The sequence below is a fragment of the Sminthopsis crassicaudata genome, chromosome 4, assembly GCF_048593235.1.
Source record: "Sminthopsis crassicaudata isolate SCR6 chromosome 4, ASM4859323v1, whole genome shotgun sequence".
Classification (NCBI taxonomy): domain Eukaryota; kingdom Metazoa; phylum Chordata; class Mammalia; order Dasyuromorphia; family Dasyuridae; genus Sminthopsis; species Sminthopsis crassicaudata.
This window is the reverse complement of record NC_133620.1, coordinates 183,620,693-183,627,928: the sequence shown is the minus strand read 5'-3', so window position 1 is coordinate 183,627,928 and position 7,236 is coordinate 183,620,693. Positions and strand designations below refer to the sequence as shown.

The 7,236-nt window shown below is 34.6% G+C and overlaps 1 protein-coding gene across 7 annotated transcripts in view; it reads right to left on the bottom strand.

Annotated features, from left to right (window-relative positions):
- Positions 1-7,236, bottom strand: part of CEP85L (centrosomal protein 85L) — a 227,849-nt gene that overhangs the window by 90,108 nt on the left and 130,505 nt on the right. The window contains exon 3 of one of the 7 annotated variants that reach the window (XM_074310012.1): positions 3,046-3,180. The exons of the other annotated variants lie outside the window; for them this stretch is intronic. The gene's annotated coding sequence lies outside the window, so the exon portion shown is untranslated. The remainder of the gene's footprint in view (positions 1-3,045; positions 3,181-7,236) is intronic. 7 annotated transcript variants of the gene reach the window in all.

Genomic DNA, 7,236 nt, shown 5'->3' with positions numbered 1-7,236 from the left:
TGGCCTGAATCACCTCATTGTTGAAAAGTGCCATGTCCATCAGAATTGATCACATAGTAGTCTTGTTGCTGCATATAATGATCTCTTGGTTCTGCTCATTTCACTCAGCATCAGTTCATGTAAGTCTCTCCAGGCCTCTCTGAAATCATCCTCCTGATCGTTTCTTACAGAATAATAATATTCCATAACATTCATATACCACAATTTATTCAGCCATTCTCCAACTGATGAATATCCACTCAGTTTCCAGTTTCTTGCCACTACAAAAAGGGCTGCCACAATATTTTTGCATATGTGGGTCCCTTTACCTCGTTTATGATCTCTGTGGGATACAGGCTCAGTAGAGAAGCGGCTGGATCAAAGGGATGTGCACAATAACAGTATGCTTTGAGCATAACAGCTGGACCAACTTTACCAAGTGTTTATGTTCTATATTCATTATTTCTAACCCTAAGGTTCTTATAAGGTACAAGAGTTTGGAAAGTCCTTTAATAACAGACTGAAAACATAATAAATTGATTCCTTCAAACATACTGCCCTAACTAAATTTCTTACCCATAATCCTAGTTTCACTGTCATTAATTGTATACTATTTCTTAAAACCTCCTTCAGTGATGATTCTGGCTTCATAGTTCCCAATCTACACAGAAAAATAGTACTACTAAGTCAACATCAATTTACAATATCGCATAGACTTTATTTCTATAATGATAAAGAAGCTGACATATATTATTAACAAGCAAGTATAACAGGCAAAAATTCATTTTTGTAAGTTATGGACTAAAATGCTAACACCGGTATCATCTCTATAATTTGGGAAGCCCTACTGCAATGGGATATCTGCTGAAGCAGTTATACTTAATAGAAGAAAAAATAAATAAATAAATAAATAAGAGATGACATGCAAGTAGGGTCCTAAGATATAATAACCCCAATAAAATAATAATAAAACTTCATTCATCAATAGATAATTCTAGATCAGGGGTTCTCAAACTACAGCCTGCGGGCCACATGCGCCTGCTGAGGACATTTATGCGGCTGGTGGGGTTATGGCAAATTGGCTGAGGAGAGAGAGTGTGAGCTTTTGTTTTTACTGTAGTCTGGCCCTCCCACAGTGTGAAGGACAGAGAACTGGCCCCCTATTTTAACAGTTTGAGGACCACTATTCTAGATAAAAGTTTAATAAAAGTTACATGAAAATGAAGGAGATATTAAATCTGAAAATTAACCCTCAAAATTTTTCAAGTAGCTCACACCCACCTATAACAGTTATTCTTTGGAAATAAAATGATCTGTAATTTACAGTGTCAATTATGAAAATAAAAGAACTTATTATTGATATTAAAAATCTTCCAGAGACTTTCAAACACAATTATTTCTTTAAGAAAAATTGCACTTTAAATAAAAGGACCTAGATTCTAATCAACTTACTTCCAATATAACCTTGTGCAAGTCAATAAACTATTTGTACATTCACTTATCTCATCTACAAAATGTGATTTAATTAATTTAGTTCCTTTAATACTCTAAATTTTTTTTAAGATACCTGATTCAATTTAAGACCATCACTGTTGTCATTATGCTAGATCTAAGAAATACAACTTCTAAAGTCACAAATCTCATATTCAAAAATTTTATGTAGCTGGTGTAATTAGGTAATTTCTCATATAGATCAAGAGCAGAGAAGACATAAAAATATACAAAACAAAGGTTCTCCAATCTGAGGAACTAATCACCTAAAAAAATCAATTAAGATTTTACTGTCTTCTCCCCTTTTGACTGCTCTTCCTACTTCAGCAAGAATTCCAAAGACCATTAAAAGACATTTTTGAGTAAGAGAGGAACAGAATTAATTCTTAGAAAAAGAAACTGATATAAGGATTGAAATAGAATGGGTTCCATTTCCTCCTAGTCTGAAGATGGAAACAGTGCCTGGTACAACAGTAGGTATTTAACAAATACTTGTTTAAATGAGTATGAAACACTTTTGCAAGAAGTTGTAGTAAAAAGAATAAACTGCAAAATAGTGGCTCACAGGATAATCAGGATACAGGGAAATTTGCTTTTATCTTTAAAAGAAAAAGGGACACTTACCTGTAGCAAATGTGATATAATGATAAGAGTGCTGGACTTGAGAGTCATATAGACCTGGGTTCAAATTCTACTTTTGACACTTATTAGCTCCATGACCATGGACAAGTCATTTAACCACTCTGAGCCTCAGTTTCTCAATCCATAAAATGGGGATAATAATGTCTATAATAGCTACCTCACAGGATTTCTGTGAGGCTCAAATGAGATATAAAGCTTTTTTTTTTTGGGGGGGGGGCAACTTTTAAATTACTATATAAATGTTGTTAATATTATTATCATCATATTGGCATTTATATTTAGAAGTTAAAAAGTCAGTACAGGAGAAAGAGGATATAGTCAGTAAAGGAGGAAGAAAATATAAACTAAAAAGGGAAATAAGATAATAGAGCAAGAAACTGGAAGAGCTTGGAGTAAAACTGGGATCAAGAACATAAGTGGTAGTACAGAGATCTCATACTTTGAAAAAACAGATTCATAGGATCATAGTTGGCCCTATAAGGGGCCTTAAAAATCATTTACTCCCTCATTTTATAAAGGAAGAAACTGAGTGTAGGAGTTTGCCCAAAGTAACCTGGTAGAGCATAGCCTAGCATTACAACTCAAGCTGTCTGATTCCAGAAGCAGCCATCTTTCTTCAGTGTCTCTCCCAACAAGGTGAGGTTTAACACTATATAGGCCTGGCATTCCCAAGGCAGGAACCACCCTCGCTTTTCCAGTCTACAGTCAGAATGCTGTTGAAATGAAGCTAATGTGGTTTAATTACAAAGTAGATTAGTATCCAGTCACTAGGCTTCTCCTTTCTGCTTCTTTCATCTTTTTGGCCTTTTCACCATTCCTTAACATAAGAGGGAGAGAAAGTAATTAATCCCTTTGTTTATAATGATCAGAACTTATGTTGAAGAAAAAAGGCTATTGTTGCAGTGTAACTAAAATATGTCCTTAAATCCTTACCTGAAAATTTAATTCATCATGTTCTCCCCTTTCCCCATTATCTTGAATAAATGACTCAGAAGATACAATGAAGTTTTCATCACCAGTATTGCAGGATGCAACTAATATTCAGCTCCCTCTTATGAAAACAGAGGCCTGCATATTGGTTGAGAAATTAAACAACCTAATTTTAGGATGCTATGTGACCTTAATAATGAGGAGATGAATTTAAAGGGGAAACGGGTGGGGAATGCAGGGTTGGAGACTTGAGTAGAAAACATGTATATTCCCAGTTAATATTTTAGACAAAGGTCTACCCCAAAGTAAGGAACATAGAACAGCTATAGGACACCTCAGGGAAATCATTTAACTCTCCCTAAGGCAGATGATTATAACAGTAATAAATTTTTATAGATAGACATAATAACTATATATGATATATATATATATATATATATATATATATATATATATATATATATATCTCCATGATAACAACCTAGAACAATGGCAGAGCTGAATATATGTGTGTATGTATTTTTATAAATATAATTTGTATGCATGTATGTGTCTATAGGTTTATAATTGTGATTATATGATATATTTAAGAAGACATCTGTAAGTATATATCATACATATGTACACATACACATATATATTCAGTTTCACTTTTTAGTTATCAGTGGAATTCATGTGATACAGCTGGAGCAATTCTATCCTTTCTTTAAGTCTTTCCCCATATCATTACTTCCACATTGTCTTTAGAGTTGCTAACAAACAATATAAGGACACAGTCATTTATCTCTCAGTTATCTACTATGTACAAAGTAGTATAGATAAGATTAAATTTTATGAAAATTCCTGGAATATGTATGTACCCTGGATAGTTTTCCAAACAGCTAGTTTATTGCATTATCTCAATTAAATGGTGTAGCAAGAGACAGAAATTCTCAAATTATATATTACAGATAGTACTATAAATGAATATTCATGTAAAATGTTTTCTTGCAGTACATAGTATTTAGAAAAACACAAGACAGAAGCAGAGTTTGTGTGTGTGGATGTGAATTTAAATGCAATAGACTTCCAAATCCCCGCTTCAAAAAAATACCTGTGTCAATAAAAGCAAAGAAATTAGTATAAACTGAAAAGCTAAACTTTGAAAGAAGTTAAATGAATTGTAGTGAATATTAACAAAGAGCATGGGTTAATAGAGAAGCAAGTTTCTGAAACTCTTAAGAATCAAAGCTCATGACTGGACTCTAAAATTTAGAGATTATTAATGGTTGCAATTATTCATCTTCTCCCAGAACTATCCAGTTCCTTCCATTCAACAGCACAGAAAACAGTCTGCAGGATATTTCAGTCTTCTTTCCCTAGGAGAAAAGTAGCCACTGATTTATGGGAAAAAACCCCACTCCATTAAGCTTTGGGTCTTTTTTCTTTTTGTCCTTTTGCTCCAAACCATAATTTGGAGGAGAAAACAAAAAAACCAAAAAAAAAAAAAAAAAACAAAAAAGAAAGAAAAGAAAAGAAAGAAATCACCCTCTTATCATTTATAAAACTTGTTTATAATTTTCCTAATGTTTAAGTGACCCTGGTATGGTGAATTATCACTATGATCAAGTTGATGGCAATGAAGCCTTTTGAGTATGTTGCTGTAGTCTCTTTACTATGATTTTATTCAAAATTTTGCGATGATATTTATTAAAGATATAGGTAGTAGATGCAGTGAGAGGCTTAACAGTCAAGAAGACACTTAATTTGCTCCAAGATACTGAGCAAGTCTTCCCCTCCCACCAGGCTGGAGTTAAGTGACTTGCCCAGGGTCACACAGCTAGGAAGTGTTAAGTGTCTGAGACAGATTTGAACTCCGGTCCTCCTGAATTCAGGGCTGGTGCTCTATCCACTGCGCCACCTAGCTGCCCCTTGAGCAAGTCTTTTGATCTTTCTTGGCTTCAGTTTTCTCATTTGAAAACAATAATAATAGCACCTATAGGGTTGTTGAGAAAAACAATTAGTTAACATATTTAAAGTGTTTTATAAACCTAAAAGGGCCATAAAAGTGTTAGTTATTGTTATTGATCCATAGTTTTTTCATCCTGTTTTACTCTCAGTTGACTATCACCTATAACATTTATCAGAAGCCAGAAGTTATAATGGTCTCCTTGATATTGCTTTATATTATTCTTAGATATTTTCTGTTTTTTATTCATCCTCATTTCTTTGTTCCACTTTTCCCTCCTTTTTTTACATGTTTGAGCTCATCAAGAACAGCCTTAAAATCTCATCACAGGTCTTTGTAGATTCTTTTTCAATGAATGTCTTTGTGATTTTCATGTCAGGACTTAATTTTTTTTGATTAACAAATCTCTTTAGCTGATTTCTCTCTTGTAGTCTTAGGTCATGGAACTATATCTATCCTGAAGCTCACTGAAATTCAACTAAACTTGTGTGAGCTTGACATTATCACGAGTGTAATCAATGTTATGACCACTGCCTTCCAAAGTTTCAATCATTTCTTCCTCACCAACTAGTCCCTTCTTGGTGGTCACATTTAAGTATCAAATAACTGCTCTCTCTTGCTACTCCCTCTAAATTCAGAATGATGAAATCATCAATATAATGTCCAGGCTAGCTCTCTGGAGGGCCTCAGAATCAGTCAAAGTCCTTGGTCTTTAGGAAGAGAAGTGAAGAAGGCAGGCAAGCTGCCACATGGCTCATCAAAGATGGATCCTGGCCTCTGGAGTCTGGAGGCTGAAGTTTTCCCTGCTGAGTGAGTGGTGGCAGACAGACTCTGACTCTCCCCCTTAGCCCTCCAATGCTTCCATACCTTACCACACCACATTCATCACATCCAATCATGAGGAGAGCCATCACATCACCATATCATCTAAGTATATGTTTTCAGAACCATTATCTCACATTGAGTAGGTAATTAGCCTTTAAGTACTCTGCTGCTCTGGATTCAGGTACACCTTTTCAGAGTTCCAGCCCTGTACAATCAAGAAATAACTCAGATGCTGTGTGTGTGTGTGTGTGTGTGTGTGTGTGTGTGTGTGTGTGTGTGTGTGTGACAGAGTCAGAGACAGAGACAGACAATGAATCACGAGCCTAGTAATGTATACTTGATATTCCTTGTAACTACTATTTTCTATTTCCCCACCAGTTCTAGGTCAGCTAACAAGCATTGTGGATACAGCACTAGGCTTGGAATCAGAAAAACTCCCCTCCAGGAGTTCAAATCCAGTCTCAGACACTTATTAGCTGTGTTATGTGACACTGAGCAAGTCCCTGGGCTGAAACAGTTCCTCATCAATAAAATCACTCTAGTATCTTTACTAAGAAACCTCAAAATGGGGTCATGAAGAGGCACAACTACAATGATACAAGAACAAATCTACTCTATGATTGAAGTTATATGACAATATCCATAGTATCACATACTAAGTGTTAAAAACTAGGACTTTGACTCAGGTTTTTTGCCTCTAAACTCTAGAGCTATTCCATTAAGTTACAGTGCCTTAGTGTATTATCTTTTTATACTCTGGTTAATATTTATCCCAAGAAACAATCTTTATTGCCAAAATATCCTTTTCCCAGGGCACTGTTGGCTAAGCACTGACAAATTTTTGGTTCATCTTTTCTTAGACTGCGTGGTGATTACCAATGGTGTGCCTTTTTGTTACGGTAACTTTAACTTGGATGTACTCCAATATTTTCACAAAGATTATTTTTTAGTTCTTCAAAACAAGGCTAATCATTATTACATATAAATTCACCTTCTTATCTCCCCTAAATCTCTAGTTATACTCTGTTGAGTATTTTTGTTCTTCATAAACAATCTGAAAAGTATGAGGTGTCCCTCAGAGTTGTTTTAATTTGCATTTCCCCAATCAACAGTGATTTAGAGCATTTTTTTTATGTCTATAGATGGCTTTAATTTCATCATCTGAAAATTGTCTGTTCACATCCTTTGATCATTTATAAATTAGGGAATGACTTTATTCTAATAAATTTGACATACCTCATATATAATTTTAGAAATGAGACCTTTATCAGAAACACTATCTAGAAAATTTTTTTTTCCCAGCTTTGTACTCCCCTTTTAATCTTGGTTCTGTTGGTTTTATTTGTGCAAAAACTATTTAATTTAATGAAATTGGGGCAGACCCAAGATGGCAGAGAGTCTTTTTCTGAGCTCTCCCCATA